The sequence below is a fragment of the Furipterus horrens genome, unplaced genomic scaffold (assembly GCF_987537825.1).
Source record: "Furipterus horrens unplaced genomic scaffold, mFurHor1.1.pri manual_scaffold_7, whole genome shotgun sequence".
Classification (NCBI taxonomy): Eukaryota; Metazoa; Chordata; class Mammalia; order Chiroptera; family Furipteridae; genus Furipterus; species Furipterus horrens.
The window spans coordinates 22237579-22259661 of NW_028327177.1; positions in this window are offsets into that span (position 1 = coordinate 22237579).

Here is a 22083-nt window from a genome sequence, read left to right on the forward strand (position 1 = left end):
ACCGGCGGATGGAGCCTGGGCCTTCCTTGGGAGCGACAGGCAATCCAGAGGTGTTGTCAAACAGCTTTCTGGCCACGTTTTCCCGTGGTGCTAATCTCGGGAACCGGCTGGCTGCTTTAGGTGTCAAAATCTGGTCATTGACCGACAGTTCAGTACTGCCGCGGACCACCCTGAGTGGCACCACGCTGCTGGTTTTGCCCCAGCGGGGCGTGATGGTACCTTGTGCAACAGATGTTTGTGGTGGTTTACATATTTTATCCCTGGCACTCTGCTATCCGGAAGCATAGCTCCTCACTTCGAGGACACGGTCACAAAGCTCAGTCCTGCCGGGGCCGCCCTGAGTGGCACCACCACGGTGCTGGTTTGGCCCCAGCGGGGCGTGATGGTAGCTTTTGCCACAGATGTTCGTGGTGCTTTCCGCAATTTATCCCTGGCACTCTGCTATCCGGAAGCCTAGCTCCTCACTTCGAGGACACGGTCACAAAGCTCAGTCCTGCCGGGGCCGCCCTGAGTGGCACCACCACGGTGCTGGTTTGGCCCCAGCGGGGCGTGATGCTAGCTTTTGCCACAGATGTTCGTGGTGCTTTCCGTATTTTATCCCTGGCACTCTGCTATCCGGAAGCCTAGCTCCTCACTTCGAGGACACTGTCACAAAGCTCAGTCCTGCTGGGGCCCCCCTGAGTGGCACCACCACGGTGCTGGTGTGGCCCCAGCGGGGCGTGATGGTAGCTTTTGCCACAGATGTTTGTGGTGGTTTACATATTTTATCCCTGGCACTCTGCTATCCGGAAGCCTAGCTCCTCACTTCGAGGACACGGTGACAAAGCTCAGTCCTGCCGGGGCCGCCCTGAGTGGCACCACCACGGTGCTGGTTTGGCCCCAGCGGGGCTTGATTGTAGCTTTTGCCATAGATGTTTGCAGTGGTCTCGGTGAGTGGCAGGGTGGGTGTTCAGGATTGTGCATATCTACTAGGTTACTCCTGCTTGTTCTGTATTTTGGGACAGAGGGTATTGGGTTGGGGATCTTGGGAGGATGAGGATAGAGTATAACTGGGTTGCCTTTCATCAAGAAGGATGGGTACTGCCGCTGCTGATACAGCTGCTGCAGACATGGTAAACTGCTTTCATTTCTTGGATGCACAAAGACGAGGCCCTTGTAGGGCCTCGTTCCCTTTCTGATATGTCCTGCCTTAGCGTTGCCACCGCCATGGCCTGGGCTCCCTTGGTGTTCTGTGCCATGACTGCTGGCCGTCCCTCCCGCCCAGCTCCCTGTGATGTTATAGCTGGCAGATGGAATGCCTCAGCTCACTGGCGGCTGGAGCCTGGGCCTTCCTTGGGAGCGACAGGCAATGCAGAGCTGTTGTCAAACAGCTTTCTGGCCACGTTTTCCCGTGGTGGTAATCTCAGGAACCGGCTGGCTGCTTTAGGTGTCAAAATCTGGTCATTGCCCGACAGTTCAGTACTGCCGCGGACCACCTTGAGTGGCACCACGCTGCTGGTTTTGCCCCAGCGGGGCGTGATGGTACCTTGTGCCACAGATGTTTGTGGTGGTTTACATATTTTATCCCTGGCACTCTGCTATCCGGAAGCCTAGATCCTCACTTCGAGGACACGGTCACAAAGCTCAGTCCTGCCGGGGCCGCCCTGAGTGGCACCACCACGGTGCTGGTTTGGCCCCAGCGGGGCGTGATGGTAGCTTTTGCCACAGATGTTCGTGGTGCTTTCCGTATTTTATCCCTGGCACTCTGCTATCCGGAAGCCTAGCTCCTCACTTCGAGGACACGGTCACAAAGCTCAGTCCTGCCGGGGCCGCCCTGAGTGGCACCACCACGGTGCTGGTTTGGCCCCAGCGGGGCGTGATGGTAGCTTTTGCCACAGATGTTCGTGGTGCTTTCCGCATTTTATCCCTGGCACTCTGCTATCCGGAAGCCTAGCTCCTCACTTCGAGGACACGGTCACAAAGCTCAGTCCTGCCGGGGCCGCCCTGAGTGGCACCACCACGGTGCTGGTTTGGCCCCAGCGGGGCGTGATGGTAGCTTTTGCCACAGATGTTCGTGGTGCTTTACGCATTTTATCCCTGGCACTCTGCTATCCGGAAGCCTAGCTCCTCACTTCGAGGACACGGTCACAAAGCTCAGTCCTGCCGGGGCCGCCCTGAGTGGCACAACCACAGTGCTGGTTTGGCCCCAGCGGGGCGTGATGCTAGCTTTTGCCACAGATGTTCGTGGTGCTTTCCGCATTTTATCCCTGGCACTCTGCTATCCGGAAGCCTAGCTCCTCACTTCGAGGACACGGTCACAAAGCTCAGTCCTGCCGGGGCCGCCCTGAGTGGCACCACCACGGTGCTGGTTTGGCCCCAGCAGGGCGTGATGGTACCCATTGCCATAGACGTTTGTGGTGCTTTCGGGTTGTAGCCCTGGCACTCTGCTGTCCGGAAGCCTAGATCCTCATTTGCAGGACACGGTCACAAAGCTCAGTCCTCCCGGGGCCTGCCCTGAGTGGCACCTCGTTGCTGGTTTGGGCCCAGCGGGGCATGATGGTACCCTGTGCCACAGATGTTTGCAGTGGTGTCGGGGAGTGGCAGGGTGGGTGTTCAGGATTGTGCATATCTACGAGATTACTCCTGCTTGTTCTGTATTTTGGGACAGAGGGTATTGGGTTGGGGATCTTGGGAGGATGAGGATAGAGTATAACTTGGTTGCCCTTCATCAAGAAGGATGGGTACTGCCGCTGCTGATACAGCTGCTGCAGACATAGTAAACTGCTTTCATTTCTTGGATGCACAAAGACGAGGCCCTTGTAGGGCCTCGTTCCCTTTCTGATATGTCCTGCCTTAGCGTTGCCACCGCCATGGCCTGGGCTCCCTTGCTGTTCTGTGCCATGACTGCTGGCCGTCCCTCCCGCCCAGCTCCCTGTGATGTTATAGCTGGCAGATGGAATGCCTCAGCTCACCGGCGGCTGGAGCCTGGGCCTTCCTTGGGAGCGACAGGCAATGCAGAGGTGTTGTCAAACAGCTTTCTGGCCAAGTTTTCCCGTGGTGGTAATCTCGGGAACCGGCTGGCTGCTTTAGATGTCAAAATCTGGTCATTGCCCGACAGTTCAGTACTGCCGCGGACCACCCTGAGTGGCACCACGCTGCTGGTTTTGCCCCAGCGGGGCGTGATGGTACCTTGTGCCACAGATGTTTGTGGTGGTTTACATATTTTATCCCTGGCATTCTGCTATCCGGAAGCCTAGCTCCTCACTTCGAGGACACGGTCACAAAGCTCAGTCCTGCCGGGGCCGCCCTGAGTGGCACCACCACGGTGCTGGTTTGGCCCCAGCGGGGCGTGATGGTAGCTTTTGCCACAGATGTTCGTGGTGCTTTCCGCATTTTATCCCTGGCACTCTGCTATCCGGAAGCCTAGCTCCTCACTTCGAGGACACGGTCACAAAGCTCAGTCCTGCCGGGGCCGCCCTGAGTGGCACCACCACGGTGCTGGTTTGGCCCCAGCGGGGCGTGATGGTAGCTTTTGCCACAGATGTTCGTGGTGCTTTCCGCATTTTATCCCTGGCACTCTGCTATCCGGAAGCCTAGCTCCTCACTTCGAGGACACGGTCACAGAGCTCAGACCTCCCAGGGCCTGCCCTGAGTGGCACCTCGTTGCTGGTTTGGGCCCAGCGGGGCATGATGGTACCCTGTGCCACAGATGTTTGCAGTGGTGTCGGGGAGTGGCAGGGTGGGTGTTCAGGATTGTGCATATCTACGAGATTACTCCTGCTTGTTCTGTATTTTGGGACAGAGGGTATTGGGTTGTGGATCTTGGGAGGATGAGGATAGAGTATAACTGGGTTGCCCTTCATCAAGAAGGATGGGTACTGCCGCTGCTGATACAGCTGCTGCAGACATAGTAAACTGCTTTCATTTCTTGGATGCACAAAGACAAGGCCCTTGTAGGGCCTCGTTCCCTTTCTGATATGTCCTGCCTTAGCGTTGCCACCGCCATGGCCTGGGCTCCCTTGGTGTTCTGTGCCATGACTGCTGGCCGTCCCTCCCGCCCAGCTCCCTGTGATGTTATAGCTGGCAGATGGAATGCCTCAGCTCACTGGCGGCTGGAGCCTGGGCCTTCCTTGGGAGCGACAGGCAATGCAGAGCTGTTGTCAAACAGCTTTCTGGCCACGTTTTCCCGTGGTGGTAATCTCAGGAACCGGCTGGCTGCTTTAGGTGTCAAAATCTGGTCATTGCCCGACAGTTCAGTACTGCCGCGGACCACCCTGAGTGGCACCACGCTGCTGGTTTTGCCCCAGCGGGGCGTGATGGTACCTTGTGCCACAGATGTTTGTGGTGGTTTACATATTTTATCCCTGGCACTCTGCTATCCGGAAGCCTAGATCCTCACTTCGAGGACACGGTCACAAAGCTCAGTCCTGCCGGGGCCGCCCTGAGTGGCACCACCACGGTGCTGGTTTGGCCCCAGCGGGGCGTGATGGTAGCTTTTGCCACAGATGTTCGTGGTGCTTTCCGCATTTTATCCCTGGCACTCTGCTATCCGGAAGCCTAGCTCCTCACTTCGAGGACACGGTCACAAAGCTCAGTCCTGCCGGGGCCGCCCTGAGTGGCACCACCACGGTGCTGGTTTGGCCCCAGCGGGGCGTGATGGTAGCTTTTGCCACAGATGTTCGTGGTGCTTTCCGCATTTTATCCCTGGCACTCTGCTATCCGGAAGCCTAGCTCCTCACTTCGAGGACACGGTCACAGAGCTCAGACCTCCCAGGGCCTGCCCTGAGTGGCACCTCGTTGCTGGTTTGGGCCCAGCGGGGCATGATGGTACCCTGTGCCACAGATGTTTGCAGTGGTGTCGGGGAGTGGCAGGGTGGGTGTTCAGGATTGTGCATATCTACTAGATTACTCCTGCTTGTTCTGTATTTTGGGACAGAGGGTATTGGGTTGTGGATCTTGGGAGGATGAGGATAGAGTATAACTGGGTTGCCCTTCATCAAGAAGGATGGGTACTGCCGCTGCTGATACAGCTGCTGCAGACATAGTAAACTGCTTTCATTTCTTGGATGCACAAAGACAAGGCCCTTGTAGGGCCTCGTTCCCTTTCTGATATGTCCTGCCTTAGCGTTGCCACCGCCATGGCCTGGGCTCCCTTGGTGTTCTGTGCCATGACTGCTGGCCGTCCCTCCCGCCCAGCTCCCTGTGATGTTATAGCTGGCAGATGGAATGCCTCAGCTCACTGGCGGCTGGAGCCTGGGCCTTCCTTGGGAGCGACAGGCAATGCAGAGCTGTTGTCAAACAGCTTTCTGGCCACGTTTTCCCGTGGTGGTAATCTCAGGAACCGGCTGGCTGCTTTAGGTGTCAAAATCTGGTCATTGCCCGACAGTTCAGTACTGCCGCGGACCACCCTGAGTGGCACCACGCTGCTGGTTTTGCCCCAGCGGGGCGTGATGGTACCTTGTGCCACAGATGTTTGTGGTGGTTTACATATTTTATCCCTGGCACTCTGCTATCCGGAAGCCTAGATCCTCACTTCGAGGACACGGTCACAAAGCTCAGTCCTGCCGGGGCCGCCCTAAGTGGCACCACCACGGTGCTGGTTTGGCCCCAGCGGGGCGTGATGGTAGCTTTTGCCACAGATGTTCGTGGTGCTTTCCGCATTTTATCCCTGGCACTCTGCTATCCGGAAGCCTAGCTCCTCACTTCGAGGACACGGTCACAAAGCTCAGTCCTGCCGGGGCCGCCCTGAGTGGCACCACCACGGTGCTGGTTTGGCCCCAGCGGGGCGTGATGGTAGCTTTTGCCACAGATGTTCGTGGTGCTTTCCGCAATTTATCCCTGGCACTCTGCTATCCGGAAGCCTAGCTCCTCACTTCGAGGACACGGTCACAAAGCTCAGTCCTGCCGGGGCCGCCCTGAGTGGCACCACCACGGTGCTGGTTTGGCCCCAGCGGGGCGTGATGCTAGCTTTTGCCACAGATGTTCGTGGTTGTTTCCGTATTTTATCCCTGGCACTCTGCTATCCGGAAGCCTAGCTCCTCACTTCGAGGACACGGTGACAAAACTCAGTCCTGCCGGGGCCGCCCTGAGTGGCACCACCACGGTGCTGGTTTGGCCCCAGCGGGGCGTGATGGTAGCTTTTGCCACAGATGTTTGTGGTGGTTTACATATTTTATCCCTGGCACTCTGCTATCCGGAAGCCTAGATCCTCACTTCGAGGACACGGTCACAAAGCTCAGTCCTGCCGGGGCCGCCCTAAGTGGCACCACCACGGTGCTGGTTTGGCCCCAGCGGGGCGTGATGGTAGCTTTTGCCACAGATGTTCGTGGTGCTTTCCGCATTTTATCCCTGGCACTCTGCTATCCGGAAGCCTAGCTCCTCACTTCGAGGACACGGTCACAAAGCTCAGTCCTGCCGGGGCCGCCCTGAGTGGCACCACCACGGTGCTGGTTTGGCCCCAGCGGGGCGTGATGGTAGCTTTTGCCACAGATGTTCGTGGTGCTTTCCGCAATTTATCCCTGGCACTCTGCTATCCGGAAGCCTAGCTCCTCACTTCGAGGACACGGTCACAAAGCTCAGTCCTGCCGGGGCCGCCCTGAGTGGCACCACCACGGTGCTGGTTTGGCCCCAGCGGGGCGTGATGCTAGCTTTTGCCACAGATGTTCGTGGTTGTTTCCGTATTTTATCCCTGGCACTCTGCTATCCGGAAGCCTAGCTCCTCACTTCGAGGACACTGTCACAAAGCTCAGTCCTGCTGGGGCCCCCCTGAGTGGCACCACCACGGTGCTGGTTTGGCCCCAGCGGGGCGTGATGGTAGCTTTTGCCACAGATGTTTGTGGTGGTTTACATATTTTATCCCTGGCACTCTGCTATCCGGAAGCCTAGCTCCTCACTTCGAGGACACGGTGACAAAGCTCAGTCCTGCCGGGGCCGCCCTGAGTGGCACCACCACGGTGCTGGTTTGGCCCCAGCGGGGCGTGATTGTAGCTTTTGCCATAGATGTTTGCAGTGGTCTCGGTGAGTGGCAGGGTGGGTGTTCAGGATTGTGCATATCTACTAGGTTACTCCTGCTTGTTCTGTATTTTGGGACAGAGGGTATTGGGTTGGGGATCTTGGGAGGATGAGGATAGAGTATAACTGGGTTGCCTTTCATCAAGAAGGATGGGTACTGCCGCTGCTGATACAGCTGCTGCAGACATGGTAAACTGCTTTCATTTCTTGGATGCACAAAGACGAGGCCCTTGTAGGGCCTCGTTCCCTTTCTGATATGTCCTGCCTTAGCGTTGCCACCGCCATGGCCTGGGCTCCCTTGGTGTTCTGTGCCATGACTGCTGGCCGTCCCTCCCGCCCAGCTCCCTGTGATGTTATAGCTGGCAGATGGAATGCCTCAGCTCACTGGCGGCTGGAGCCTGGGCCTTCCTTGGGAGCGACAGGCAATGCAGAGCTGTTGTCAAACAGCTTTCTGGCCAAGTTTTCCCGTGGTGGTAATCTCAGGAACCGGCTGGCTGCTTTAGGTGTCAAAATCTGGTCATTGCCCGACAGTTCAGTACTGCCGCGGACCACCTTGAGTGGCACCACGCTGCTGGTTTTGCCCCAGCGGGGCGTGATGGTACCTTGTGCCACAGATGTTTGTGGTGGTTTACATATTTTATCCCTGGCACTCTGCTATCCGGAAGCCTAGATCCTCACTTCGAGGACACGGTCACAAAGCTCAGTCCTGCCGGGGCCGCCCTGAGTGGCACCACCACGGTGCTGGTTTGGCCCCAGCGGGGCGTGATGGTAGCTTTTGCCACAGATGTTCGTGGTGCTTTACGCATTTTATCCCTGGCACTCTGCTATCCGGAAGCCTAGCTCCTCACTTCGAGGACACGGTCACAAAGCTCAGTCCTGCCGGGGCCGCCCTGAGTGGCACCACCACGGTGCTGGTTTGGCCCCAGCGGGGCGTGATGGTAGCTTTTGCCACAGATGTTCGTGGTGCTTTCCGCATTTTATCCCTGGCACTCTGCTATCCGGAAGCCTAGCTCCTCACTTCGAGGACACGGTCACAGAGCTCAGACCTCCCAGGGCCTGCCCTGAGTGGCACCTCGTTGCTGGTTTGGGCCCAGCGGGGCATGATGGTACCCTGTGCCACAGATGTTTGCAGTGGTGTCGGGGAGTGGCAGGGTGGGTGTTCAGGATTGTGCATATCTACTAGATTACTCCTGCTTGTTCTGTATTTTGGGACAGAGGGTATTGGGTTGTGGATCTTGGGAGGATGAGGATAGAGTATAACTGGGTTGCCCTTCATCAAGAAGGATGGGTACTGCCGCTGCTGATACAGCTGCTGCAGACATAGTAAACTGCTTTCATTTCTTGGATGCACAAAGACAAGGCCCTTGTAGGGCCTCGTTCCCTTTCTGATATGTCCTGCCTTAGCGTTGCCACCGCCATGGCCTGGGCTCCCTTGGTGTTCTGTGCCATGACTGCTGGCCGTCCCTCCCGCCCAGCTCCCTGTGATGTTGTAGCTGGCAGATGGAATGCCTCAGCTCACTGGCGGCTGGAGCCTGGGCCTTCCTTGGGAGCGACAGACAATGCAGAGCTGTTGTCAAACAGCTTTCTGGCCACGTTTTCCCGTGGTGGTAATCTCAGGAACCGGCTGGCTGCTTTAGGTGTCAAAATCTGGTCATTGCCCGACAGTTCAGTACTGCCGCGGACCACCCTGAGTGGCACCACGCTGCTGGTTTTGCCCGAGCGGGGCGTGATGGTACCTTGTGCCACAGATGTTTGTGGTGGTTTACATATTTTATCCCTGGCACTCTGCTATCCGGAAGCCTAGATCCTCACTTCGAGGACACGGTCACAAAGCTCAGTCCTGCCGGGGCCGCCCTGAGTGGCACCACCACGGTGCTGGTTTGGCCCCAGCGGGGCGTGATGGTAGCTTTTGCCACAGATGTTCGTGGTGCTTTCCGAATTTTATCCCTGGCACTCTGCTATCCGGAAGCCTAGCTCCTCACTTCGAGGACACAGTCACAAAGCTCAGTCCTGCCGGGGCCGCCCTGAGTGGCACCACCACGGTGCTGGTTTGGCCCCAGCGGGGCGTGATGGTAGCTTTTGCCACAGATGTTCATGGTGCTTTACGCATTTTATCCCTGGCACTCTGCTATCCAGAAGCCTAGCTCCTCACTTCAAGGACACGGTCACAAAGCTCAGTCCTGCCGGGGCCGCCCTGAGTGGCACAACCACAGTGCTGGTTTGGCCCCAGCGGGGCGTGATGCTAGCTTTTGCCACAGATGTTCGTGGTGCTTTCCGCATTTTATCCCTGGCACTCTGCTATCCGGAAGCCTAGCTCCTCACTTCGAGGACACGGTCACAAAGCTCAGTCCTGCCGGGGCCGCCCTGAGTGGCACCACCACGGTGCTGGTTTGGCCCCAGCGGGGCGTGATGGTACCCATTGCCATAGACGTTTGTGGTGGTTTCGGGTTGTAGCCCTGGCACTCTGCTGTCCGGAAGCCTAGATCCTCATTTGCAGGACACAGTCACAGAGCTCAGACCTCCCGGGGCCTGCCCTGAGTGGCACCTCGTTGCTGGTTTGGGCCCAGCGGGGCATGATGGTACCCTGTGCCACAGATGTTTGCAGTGGTGTCGGGGAGTGGCAGGGTGGGTGTTCAGGATTGTGCATATCTACGAGATTACTCCTGCTTGTTCTGTATTTTGGGACAGAGGGTATTGGGTTGGGGATCTTGGGAGGATGAGGATAGAGTATAACTGGGTTGCCCTTCATCAAGAAGGATGGGTACTGACGCTGCTGATACAGCTGCTGCAGACATAGTAAACTGCTTTCATTTCTTGGATGCACAAAGACGAGGCCCTTGTAGGGCCTCGTTCCCTTTCTGATATGTCCTGCCTTAGCGTTGCCACCGCCATGGCCTGGGCTCCCTTGCTGTTCTGTGCCATGACTGCTGGCCGTCCCTCCCGCCCAGCTCCCTGTGATGTTATAGCTGGCAGATGGAATGCCTCAGCTCACTGGCGGCTGGAGCCTGGGCCTTTCTTGGGAGCGACAGGCAATGCATAGGTGTTGTCAAACAGCTTTCTGGCCACGTTTTCCCGTGGTGGTAATCTCAGGAACCGGCTGGCTGCTTTAGGTGTCAAAATCTGGTCATTGCCCGACAGTTCAGTACTGCCGCGGACCACCTTGAGTGGCACCACGCTGCTGGTTTTGCCCCAGCGGGGCGTGATGGTACCTTGTGCCACAGATGTTTGTGGTGGTTTACATATTTTATCCCTGGCACTCTGCTATCCGGAAGCCTAGATCCTCACTTCGAGGACACGGTCACAAAGCTCAGTCCTGCCGGGGCCGCCCTGAGTGGCACCACCACGGTGCTGGTTTGGCCCCAGCGGGGCGTGATGGTAGCTTTTGCCACAGATGTTCGTGGTGCTTTACGCATTTTATCCCTGGCACTCTGCTATCCGGAAGCCTAGCTCCTCACTTCGAGGACACGGTCACAAAGCTCAGTCCTGCCGGGGCCGCCCTGAGTGGCACCACCACGGTGCTGGTTTGGCCCCAGCGGGGCGTGATGGTAGCTTTTGCCACAGATGTTCGTGGTGCTTTCCGCATTTTATCCCTGGCACTCTGCTATCCGGAAGCCTAGCTCCTCACTTCGAGGACACGGTCACAGAGCTCAGACCTCCCAGGGCCTGCCCTGAGTGGCACCTCGTTGCTGGTTTGGGCCCAGCGGGGCATGATGGTACCCTGTGCCACAGATGTTTGCAGTGGTGTCGGGGAGTGGCAGGGTGGGTGTTCAGGATTGTGCATATCTACTAGATTACTCCTGCTTGTTCTGTATTTTGGGACAGAGGGTATTGGGTTGTGGATCTTGGGAGGATGAGGATAGAGTATAACTGGGTTGCCCTTCATCAAGAAGGATGGGTACTGCCGCTGCTGATACAGCTGCTGCAGACATAGTAAACTGCTTTCATTTCTTGGATGCACAAAGACAAGGCCCTTGTAGGGCCTCGTTCCCTTTCTGATATGTCCTGCCTTAGCGTTGCCACCGCCATGGCCTGGGCTCCCTTGGTGTTCTGTGCCATGACTGCTGGCCGTCCCTCCCGCCCAGCTCCCTGTGATGTTGTAGCTGGCAGATGGAATGCCTCAGCTCACTGGCGGCTGGAGCCTGGGCCTTCCTTGGGAGCGACAGACAATGCAGAGCTGTTGTCAAACAGCTTTCTGGCCACGTTTTCCCGTGGTGGTAATCTCAGGAACCGGCTGGCTGCTTTAGGTGTCAAAATCTGGTCATTGCCCGACAGTTCAGTACTGCCGCGGACCACCCTGAGTGGCACCACGCTGCTGGTTTTGCCCGAGCGGGGCGTGATGGTACCTTGTGCCACAGATGTTTGTGGTGGTTTACATATTTTATCCCTGGCACTCTGCTATCCGGAAGCCTAGATCCTCACTTCGAGGACACGGTCACAAAGCTCAGTCCTGCCGGGGCCGCCCTGAGTGGCACCACCACGGTGCTGGTTTGGCCCCAGCGGGGCGTGATGGTAGCTTTTGCCACAGATGTTCGTGGTGCTTTCCGAATTTTATCCCTGGCACTCTGCTATCCGGAAGCCTAGCTCCTCACTTCGAGGACACAGTCACAAAGCTCAGTCCTGCCGGGGCCGCCCTGAGTGGCACCACCACGGTGCTGGTTTGGCCCCAGCGGGGCGTGATGGTAGCTTTTGCCACAGATGTTCATGGTGCTTTACGCATTTTATCCCTGGCACTCTGCTATCCAGAAGCCTAGCTCCTCACTTCAAGGACACGGTCACAAAGCTCAGTCCTGCCGGGGCCGCCCTGAGTGGCACAACCACAGTGCTGGTTTGGCCCCAGCGGGGCGTGATGCTAGCTTTTGCCACAGATGTTCGTGGTGCTTTCCGCATTTTATCCCTGGCACTCTGCTATCCGGAAGCCTAGCTCCTCACTTCGAGGACACGGTCACAAAGCTCAGTCCTGCCGGGGCCGCCCTGAGTGGCACCACCACGGTGCTGGTTTGGCCCCAGCGGGGCGTGATGGTACCCATTGCCATAGACGTTTGTGGTGGTTTCGGGTTGTAGCCCTGGCACTCTGCTGTCCGGAAGCCTAGATCCTCATTTGCAGGACACAGTCACAGAGCTCAGACCTCCCGGGGCCTGCCCTGAGTGGCACCTCGTTGCTGGTTTGGGCCCAGCGGGGCATGATGGTACCCTGTGCCACAGATGTTTGCAGTGGTGTCGGGGAGTGGCAGGGTGGGTGTTCAGGATTGTGCATATCTACGAGATTACTCCTGCTTGTTCTGTATTTTGGGACAGAGGGTATTGGGTTGGGGATCTTGGGAGGATGAGGATAGAGTATAACTGGGTTGCCCTTCATCAAGAAGGATGGGTACTGACGCTGCTGATACAGCTGCTGCAGACATAGTAAACTGCTTTCATTTCTTGGATGCACAAAGACGAGGCCCTTGTAGGGCCTCGTTCCCTTTCTGATATGTCCTGCCTTAGCGTTGCCACCGCCATGGCCTGGGCTCCCTTGCTGTTCTGTGCCATGACTGCTGGCCGTCCCTCCCGCCCAGCTCCCTGTGATGTTATAGCTGGCAGATGGAATGCCTCAGCTCACTGGCGGCTGGAGCCTGGGCCTTTCTTGGGAGCGACAGGCAATGCATAGGTGTTGTCAAACAGCTTTCTGGCCAAGTTTTCCCGTGGTGGTAATCTCGGGAACCGGCTGGCTGCTTTAGATGTCAAAATCTGGTCATTGCCCGACAGGTCAGTACTGCCGCGGACCACCCTGAGTGGCACCACGCTGCTGGTTTTGCCCCAGCGGGGCGTGATGGTACCTTGTGCCACAGATGTTTGTGGTGGTTTACATATTTTATCCCTGGCATTCTGCTATCCGGAAGCCTAGCTCCTCACTTCGAGGACACGGTCACAAAGCTCAGTCCTGCCGGGGCCGCCCTGAGTGGCACCACCACGGTGCTGGTTTGGCCCCAGCGGGGCGTGATGGTAGCTTTTGCCACAGATGTTTGTGGTGGTTTACATATTTTATCCCTGGCACTCTGCTATCCGGAAGCCTAGCTCCTCACTTCGAGGACACGGTCACAAAGCTCAGTCCTGCCGGGGCCGCCCTGAGTGGCACCACCACGGTGCTGGTTTGGCCGCAGCGGGGCGTGATGGTAGCTTTTGCCACAGATGTTCGTGGTGCTTTCCGCATTTTATCCCTGGCACTCTGCTATCCGGAAGCCTAGCTCCTCACTTCGAGGACACGGTCACAAAGCTCAGTCCTGCCGGGGCCGCCCTGAGTGGCACCACCACGGTGCTGGTTTGGCCCCAGCGGGGCGTGATGGTAGCTTTTGCCACAGATGTTCGTGGTGGTTTCCGTAATTTATCCCTGGCACTCTGTTATCTGGAAGCCTAGCTCCTCACTTCGAGGACACGGTCACAAAGCTCAGTTCTGCCGGGGCCGCCCTGAGTGGCACCACCACGGTGCTGGTTGGGCCCCAGCAGGGCGTGATGGTACCCATTGCCATAGACGTTTCTGGTGGTTTCGGGTTTTAGCCCTGGCACTCTGCTGTCCGGAAGCCTAGATCCTCATTTGCAGGACACGGTCACAAAGCTCTGTCCTCCCGGGGCCTGCCCTGAGTGGCACCTCGTTGCTGGTTTGGGCCCAGCGGGGCATGATGGTACCCTGTGCCACAGATGTTTGCAGTGGTGTCGGGGAGTGGCAGGGTGGGTGTTCAGGATTGTGCATATCTACGAGATTACTCCTGCTTGTTCTGTATTTTGGGACAGAGGGTATTGGGTTGGGGATCTTGGGAGGATGAGGATAGAGTATAACTGGGTTGCCCTTCATCAAGAAGGATGGGTACTGACGCTGCTGATACAGCTGCTGCAGACATAGTAAACTGCTTTCATTTCTTGGATGCACAAAGACGAGGCCCTTGTAGGGCCTCGTTCCCTTTCTGATATGTCCTGCCTTAGCGTTGCCACCGCCATGGCCTGGGCTCCCTTGCTGTTCTGTGCCATGACTGCTGGCCGTCCCTCCCGCCCAGCTCCCTGTGATGTTATAGCTGGCAGATGGAATGCCTCAGCTCACTGGCGGCTGGAGCCTGGGCCTTCCTTGGGAGCGACAGGCAATGCATAGGTGTTGTCAAACAGCTTTCTGGCCAAGTTTTCCCGTGGTGGTAATCTCGGGAACCGGCTGGCTGCTTTAGATGTCAAAATCTGGTCATTGCCCGACAGGTCAGTACTGCCGCGGACCACCCTGAGTGGCACCACGCTGCTGGTTTTGCCCCAGCGGGGCGTGATGGTACCTTGTGCCACAGATGTTTGTGGTGGTTTACATATTTTATCCCTGGCATTCTGCTATCCGGAAGCCTAGCTCCTCACTTCGAGGACACGGTCACAAAGCTCAGTCCTGCCGGGGCCGCCCTGAGTGGCACCACCACGGTGCTGGTTTGGCCCCAGCGGGGCGTGATGGTAGCTTTTGCCACAGATGTTTGTGGTGGTTTACATATTTTATCCCTGGCACTCTGCTATCCGGAAGCCTAGCTCCTCACTTCGAGGACACGGTCACAAAGCTCAGTCCTGCCGGGGCCGCCCTGAGTGGCACCACCACGGTGCTGGTTTGGCCGCAGCGGGGCGTGATGGTAGCTTTTGCCACAGATGTTCGTGGTGCTTTCCGCATTTTATCCCTGGCACTCTGCTATCCGGAAGCCTAGCTCCTCACTTCGAGGACACGGTCACAAAGCTCAGTCCTGCCGGGGCCGCCCTGAGTGGCACCACCACGGTGCTGGTTTGGCCCCAGCGGGGCGTGATGGTAGCTTTTGCCACAGATGTTCGTGGTGGTTTCCGTAATTTATCCCTGGCACTCTGTTATCCGGAAGCCTAGCTCCTCACTTCGAGGACACGGTCACAAAGCTCAGTCCTGCCGGGGCCGCCCTGAGTGGCACCACCACGGTGCTGGTTGGGCCCCAGCAGGGCGTGATGGTACCCATTGCCATAGACGTTTCTGGTGGTTTCGGGTTTTAGCCCTGGCACTCTGCTGTCCGGAAGCCTAGATCCTCATTTGCAGGACACGGTCACAAAGCTCTGTCCTCCCGGGGCCTGCCCTGAGTGGCACCTCGTTGCTGGTTTGGGCCCAGCGGGGCATGATGGTACCCTGTGCCACAGATGTTTGCAGTGGTGTCGGGGAGTGGCAGGGTGGGTGTTCAGGATTGTGCATATCTACGAGATTACTCCTGCTTGTTCTGTATTTTGGGACAGAGGGTATTGGGTTGGGGATCTTGGGAGGATGAGGATAGAGTATAACTGGGTTGCCCTTCATCAAGAAGGATGGGTACTGCCGCTACTGATACAGCTGCTGCAGACATAGTAAACTGCTTTCATTTCTTGGATGCACAAAGACGAGGCCCTTGTAGGGCCTCGTTCCCTTTCTGATATGTCCTGCCTTAGCGTTGCCACCGCCATGGCCTGGGCTCCCTTGCTGTTCTGTGCCATGACTGCTGGCCGTCCCTCCCGCCCAGCTCCCTGTGATGTTATAGCTGGCAGATGGAATGCCTCAGCTCACCGGCGGCTGGAGCCTGGGCCTTCCTTGGGAGCGACAGGCAATGCAGAGGTGTTGTCAAACAGCTTTCTGGCCAAGTTTTCCCGTGGTGGTAATCTCGGGAACCGGCTGGCTGCTTTAGATGTCAAAATCTGGTCATTGCCCGACAGTTCAGTACTGCCGCGGACCACCCTGAGTGGCAACACGCTGCTGGTTTTGCCCCAGCGGGGCGTGATGGTACCTTGTGCCACAGATGTTTGTGGTGGTTTACATATTTTATCCCTGGCACTCTGCTATCCAGAAGCCTAGCTCCTCACTTCGAGGACACGGTCACAAAGCTCAGTCCTGCCGGGGCCGCCCTGAGTGGCACCACCACGGTGCTGGTTGGGCCCCAGCAGGGCGTGATGGTACCCATTGCCATAGACGTTTGTGGTGGTTTCGGGTTGTAGCCCTGGCACTCTGCTGTCCGGAAGCCTAGATCCTCATTTGCAGGACACAGTCACAGAGCTCAGACCTCCCAGGGCCTGCCCTGAGTGGCACCTCGTTGCTGGTTTGGGCCCAGCGGGGCATGATGGTACCCTGTGCCACAGATGTTTGCAGTGGTGTCGGGGAGTGGCAGGGTGGGTGTTCAGGATTGTGCATATCTACTAGATTACTCCTGCTTGTTCTGTATTTTGGGACAGAGGGTATTGGGTTGGGGATCTTGGGAGGATGAGGATACAGTATAACTGGGTTGCCTTTCATCAAGAAGGATGGGTACTGCCGCTGCTGATACAGCTGCTGCAGACATGGTAAACTGCTTTCATTTCTTGGATGCACAAAGACGAGGCCCTTGTAGGGCCTCGTTCCCTTTCTGATATGTCCTGCCTTAGCGTTGCCACCGCCATGGCCTGGGCTCCCTTGGTGTTCTGTGCCATGACTGCTGGCCGTCCCTCCCGCCCAGCTCCCTGTGATGTTATAGCTGGCAGATGGAATGCCTCAGCTCACCGGCGGCTGGAGCCTGGGCCTTCTTGGGAGCGACAGGAAATGCAGAGGTGTTGTCAAACAGCTTTCTGGCCACGTTTTCCCGTGGTGGTAATCTCAGGAAACGGCTGGCTGCTTTAGGTGTCAAAATATGATCATTGCCCTACAGTTCAGTACTGCCGCGGACCACCCTGAGTGGCACCACGCTGCTGGTTTTGCCCCAGCTGGGCCTGATGGTACCTTGTGCCACAGATGTTTGTGGTGTTTTACATATTTTATCCCTGGCACTCTGCTATCCAGAAGCCTAGCTCCTCACTTCGAGGACACGGTCACAAAGCTCAGTCCTGCCGGGGCCGCCCTGAGTGGCACCACCACGGTGCTGGTTTGGCCCCAGCGGGGCGTGATGGTAGCTTTTGCCACAGATGTTTGTGGTGGTTTACATATTTTATCCCTGGCACTCTGCTATCCGGAAGCCTAGCTCCTCACTTCGAGGACACGGTCACAAAGCTCAGTCCTGCCGGGGCCGCCCTGAGTGGCACCACCACGGTGCTGGTTTGGCCCCAGCAGGGCGTGAGGGTAGCTTTTGCCACAGATGTTCGTGGTGCTTTCCGCATTTTATCCCTGGCACTCTGCTATCCGGAAGCCTAGCTCCTCACTTCGAGGACACGGTGACAAAGCTCAGTACTGCCGGGGCCGCCCTGAGTGGCACCAGCACGGTGCTGGTTTGGCCCCAGCGGGGCGTGATGGTAGCTTTTGCCACAGATGTTCGTGGTGGTTTCCGTATTTTATCCCTGGCACTCTGCTATCCGGAAGCCTAGCTCCTCACTTCGAGGACACGGTCACAAAGCTCAGTCCTGCCGGGTGCGCCCTGAGTGGCACCACCACGGTGCTGGTTTGGCCCCAGCGGGGCGTGATGGTAGCTTTTGCCACAGATGTTCGTGGTGGTTTACATATTTTATCCCTGGCACTCTGCTATCCGGAAGCCTAACTCCTCACTTCGAGGACACGGTGACAAAGCTCAGTCCTGCCGGGGCCGCCCTGAGTGGCACCACCACGGTGCTGGTTTGGCCCCAGCGGGGCGTGATGGTAGCTTTTGCCACAGATGTTCGTGGTGCTTTCCGCATTTTATCCCTGGCACTCTGCTATCCGGAAACCTAGCTCCTCACTTCGAGGACACGGTCACAAAGCTCAGTCCTGCCGGGGCCGCCCTGAGTGGCACCACCACGGTGCTGGTTTGGCCCCAGCAGGGCGTGATGGTACCCATTGCCATAGACGTTTGTGGTGGTTTCGGGTTGTAGCCCTGGCACTCTGCTGTCCTGAAGCCTAGATCCTCATTTGCAGGACACGATCACAAAGCTCAGTCCTCCCAGGGCCTGCCCTGAGTGGCACCTCGTTGCTGGTTTGGGCCCAGCGGGGCATGATGGTACCCTGTGCCACAGATGTTTGCAGTGGTGTCGGGGAGTGGCAGGGTGGGTGTTCAGGATTGTGCATATCTACTAGATTACTCCTGCTTGTTCTGTATTTTGGGACAGAGGGTATTGGGTTGGGGATCTTGGGAGGATGAGGATAGAGTATAACTGGGTTGCCCTTCATCAAGAAGGATGGGTACTGCCGCTGCTGATACAGCTGCTGCAGACATAGTAAACTGCTTTCATTTCTTGGATGCACAAAGACGAGGCCCTTGTAGGGCCTCGTTCCCTTTCTGATATGTCCTGCCTTAGCGTTGCCACCGCCATGGCCTGGGCTCCCTTGCTGTTCTGTGCCATGACTGCTGGCCGTCCCTCCCGCCCCGCTCCCTGTGATGTTATAGCTGGCAGATGGAATGCCTCAGCTCACCGGCGGCTGGAGCCTGGGTCTTCCTTGGGAGCGACAGGCAATGCAGAGGTGTTGTCAAACAGCTTTCTGGCCAAGTTTTCCCGTGGTGGTAATCTCGGGAACCGGCTGGCTGCTTTAGATGTCAAAATCTGGTCATTGCCCGACAGTTCAGTACTGACGCGGACCACCCTGAGTGGCACCACGCTGCTGGTTTTGCCCCAGCGGGGCGTGATGGTACCTTGTGCCACAGATGATTGTGGTGGTTTACATATTTTATCCCTGGCATTCTGCTATCCGGAAGCCTAGCTCCTCACTTCGAGGACACGGTCACAAAGCTCAGTCCTGCCGGGGCCGCCCTGAGTGGCACCACCACGGTGCTGGTTTGGCCCCAGCGGGGCGTGATGGTAGCTTTTGCCACAGATGTTTGTGGTGGTTTACATATTTTATCCCTGGCACTCTGCTATCCGGAAGCCTAGCTCCTCACTTCGAGGACACGGTCACAAAGCTCAGTCCTGCCGGGGCCACCCTGAGTGGCACCACCACGGTGCTGGTTTGGCCCCAGCGGGGCGTGATGGTACCTTGTGCCACCGATGTTTGTGGTGGTTTACATATTTTATCCCTGGAACTCTGCTATCCGGAAGCCTAGCTCCTCACTTCGAGGACACGGTCACAAAGCTCAGTCCTGCCAGGGCCGCCCTGAGTGGCACCACCATGGTGCTGGTTTGACCCCAGCGGGGCGTGATGGTACCTTGTGCCACAGATGTTTGTGGTGGTTTACATATTTTATCCCTGGCACTCTGCTATCCGGAAGCCTAGCTCCTCACTTCGAGGACACGGTCACAAAGCTCAGTCCTGCCGGGGCCGCCCTGAGTGGCACCACCACGGTGCTGGTTTGGCCCCAGCGGGGCGTGATGGTAGCTTTTGCCACAGATGTTCGTGGTGCTTTCCGCATTTTATCCCTGGCACTCTGCTATCCGGAAGCCTAGCTCCTCACTTCGAGGACACGGTCACAAAGCTCAGTCCTGCCGGGGCCGCCCTGAGTGGCACCAGCACGGTGCTGGTTTGGCCCCAGCGGGGCGTGATGGTAGCTTTTGCCACAGATGTTCGTGGTGGTTTCCGTAATTTATCCCTGGCACTCTGCTATCCGGAAGCCTAGCTCCTCACTTCGAGGACACGGTCACAAAGCTCAGTCCTGCCGGGGCCGCCCTGAGTGGCACCACCACGGTGCTGGTTTGGCCCCAGCAGGGCGTGATGGTACACATTGCCATAGACGTTTGTGGTGGTTTCGGGTTGTAGCCCTGGCACTCTGCTGTCCAGAAGCCTAGATCCTCATTTGCAGGACACGGTCACAAAGCTCAGTCCTCCCGGGGCCTGCCCTGAGTGGCACCTCGTTGCTGGTTTGGGCCCAGCGGGGCATGATGGTACCCTGTGCCACAGATGTTTGCAGTGGTGTCGGGGAGTGGCAGGGTGGGTGTTCAGGATTGTGCATATCTACTAGATTACTCCTGCTTGTTCTGTATTTTGGGACAGAGGGTATTGGGTTGGGGATCTTGGGAGGATGAGAATAGAGTATAACTGGGTTGCCCTTCATCAAGAAGGATGGGTACTGCCGCTGCTGATACAGCTGCTGCAGACATAGTAAGCTGCTTTCATTTCTTGGATGCACAAAGACGAGGCCCTTGTAGGGCATTGTTCCCTTTCTGATATGTCCTGCCTTACCGTTGCCACCGACATGGCCTGAGCTCGCATGGTGTTCTGTGCCATGACTGCTGGCCGTCCCTCCCGCACAACTCCCTGTGTGTTATTGTTGGCAGATGGAATGCCTCAGCTCACCGGCGGCTGGAGCCTGGGCCTTCTTGGGAGCGACAGGCAATGCAGAGGTGTTGTCAAACAGCTTTCTGGCCACGTTTTCCCGTGGTGGTAATCTCAGGAACCGGCTGGCTGCTTTAGGTGTCAAAATATGATCAATGCCCTACAGTTCAGTACTGCCGTGGACCACCCTGAGTGGCACCACGCTGCTTGTTTTGCCCCAGCGGGGCGTGATGGTACCTTGTGCCACAGATGTTTGTGGTGTTTTACATATTTTATCCCTGGCACTCTGCTATCCGGAAGCCTAGCTCCTCACTTCGAGGACACGGTCACAAAGCTCAGTCCTGCCGGGGCCGCCCTGAGTGGCACCACCACGGTGCTGGTTTGGCCCCAGCAGGGCGTGAGGGTAGCTTTTGCCACAGATGTTCGTGGTGCTTTCCGCATTTTATCCCTGGCACTCTGCTATCCGGAAGCCTAGCTCCTCACTTCGAGGACACGGTGACAAAGCTCAGTACTGCCGGGGCCGCCCTGAGTGGCACCAGCACGGTGCTGGTTTGGCCCCAGCGGGGCGTGATGGTAGCTTTTGCCACAGATGTTCGTGGTGGTTTCCGTATTTTATCCCTGGCACTCTGCTATCCGGAAGCCTAGCTCCTCACTTCGAGGACACGGTCACAAAGCTCAGTCCTGCCGGGTGCGCCCTGAGTGGCACCACCACGGTGCTGGTTTGGCCCCAGCGGGGCGTGATGGTAGCTTTTGCCACAGATGTTCGTGGTGGTTTACATATTTTATCCCTGGCACTCTGCTATCCGGAAGCCTAACTCCTCACTTCGAGGACACGGTGACAAAGCTCAGTCCTGCCGGGGCCGCCCTGAGTGGCACCACCACGGTGCTGGTTTGGCCCCAGCGGGGCGTGATGGTAGCTTTTGCCACAGATGTTCGTGGTGCTTTCCGCATTTTATCCCTGGCACTCTGCTATCCGGAAACCTAGCTCCTCACTTCGAGGACACGGTCACAAAGCTCAGTCCTGCCGGGGCCGCCCTGAGTGGCACCACCACGGTGCTGGTTTGGCCCCAGCAGGGCGTGATGGTACCCATTGCCATAGACGTTTGTGGTGGTTTCGGGTTGTAGCCCTGGCACTCTGCTGTCCTGAAGCCTAGATCCTCATTTGCAGGACACGATCACAAAGCTCAGTCCTCCCAGGGCCTGCCCTGAGTGGCACCTCGTTGCTGGTTTGGGCCCAGCGGGGCATGATGGTACCCTGTGCCACAGATGTTTGCAGTGGTGTCGGGGAGTGGCAGGGTGGGTGTTCAGGATTGTGCATATCTACTAGATTACTCCTGCTTGTTCTGTATTTTGGGACAGAGGGTATTGGGTTGGGGATCTTGGGAGGATGAGGATAGAGTATAACTGGGTTGCCCTTCATCAAGAAGGATGGGTACTGCCGCTGCTGATACAGCTGCTGCAGACATAGTAAACTGCTTTCATTTCTTGGATGCACAAAGACGAGGCCCTTGTAGGGCCTCGTTCCCTTTCTGATATGTCCTGCCTTAGCGTTGCCACCGCCATGGCCTGGGCTCCCTTGCTGTTCTGTGCCATGACTGCTGGCCGTCCCTCCCGCCCCGCTCCCTGTGATGTTATAGCTGGCAGATGGAATGCCTCAGCTCACCGGCGGCTGGAGCCTGGGTCTTCCTTGGGAGCGACAGGCAATGCAGAGGTGTTGTCAAACAGCTTTCTGGCCAAGTTTTCCCGTGGTGGTAATCTCGGGAACCGGCTGGCTGCTTTAGATGTCAAAATCTGGTCATTGCCCGACAGTTCAGTACTGACGCGGACCACCCTGAGTGGCACCACGCTGCTGGTTTTGCCCCAGCGGGGCGTGATGGTACCTTGTGCCACAGATGATTGTGGTGGTTTACATATTTTATCCCTGGCATTCTGCTATCCGGAAGCCTAGCTCCTCACTTCGAGGACACGGTCACAAAGCTCAG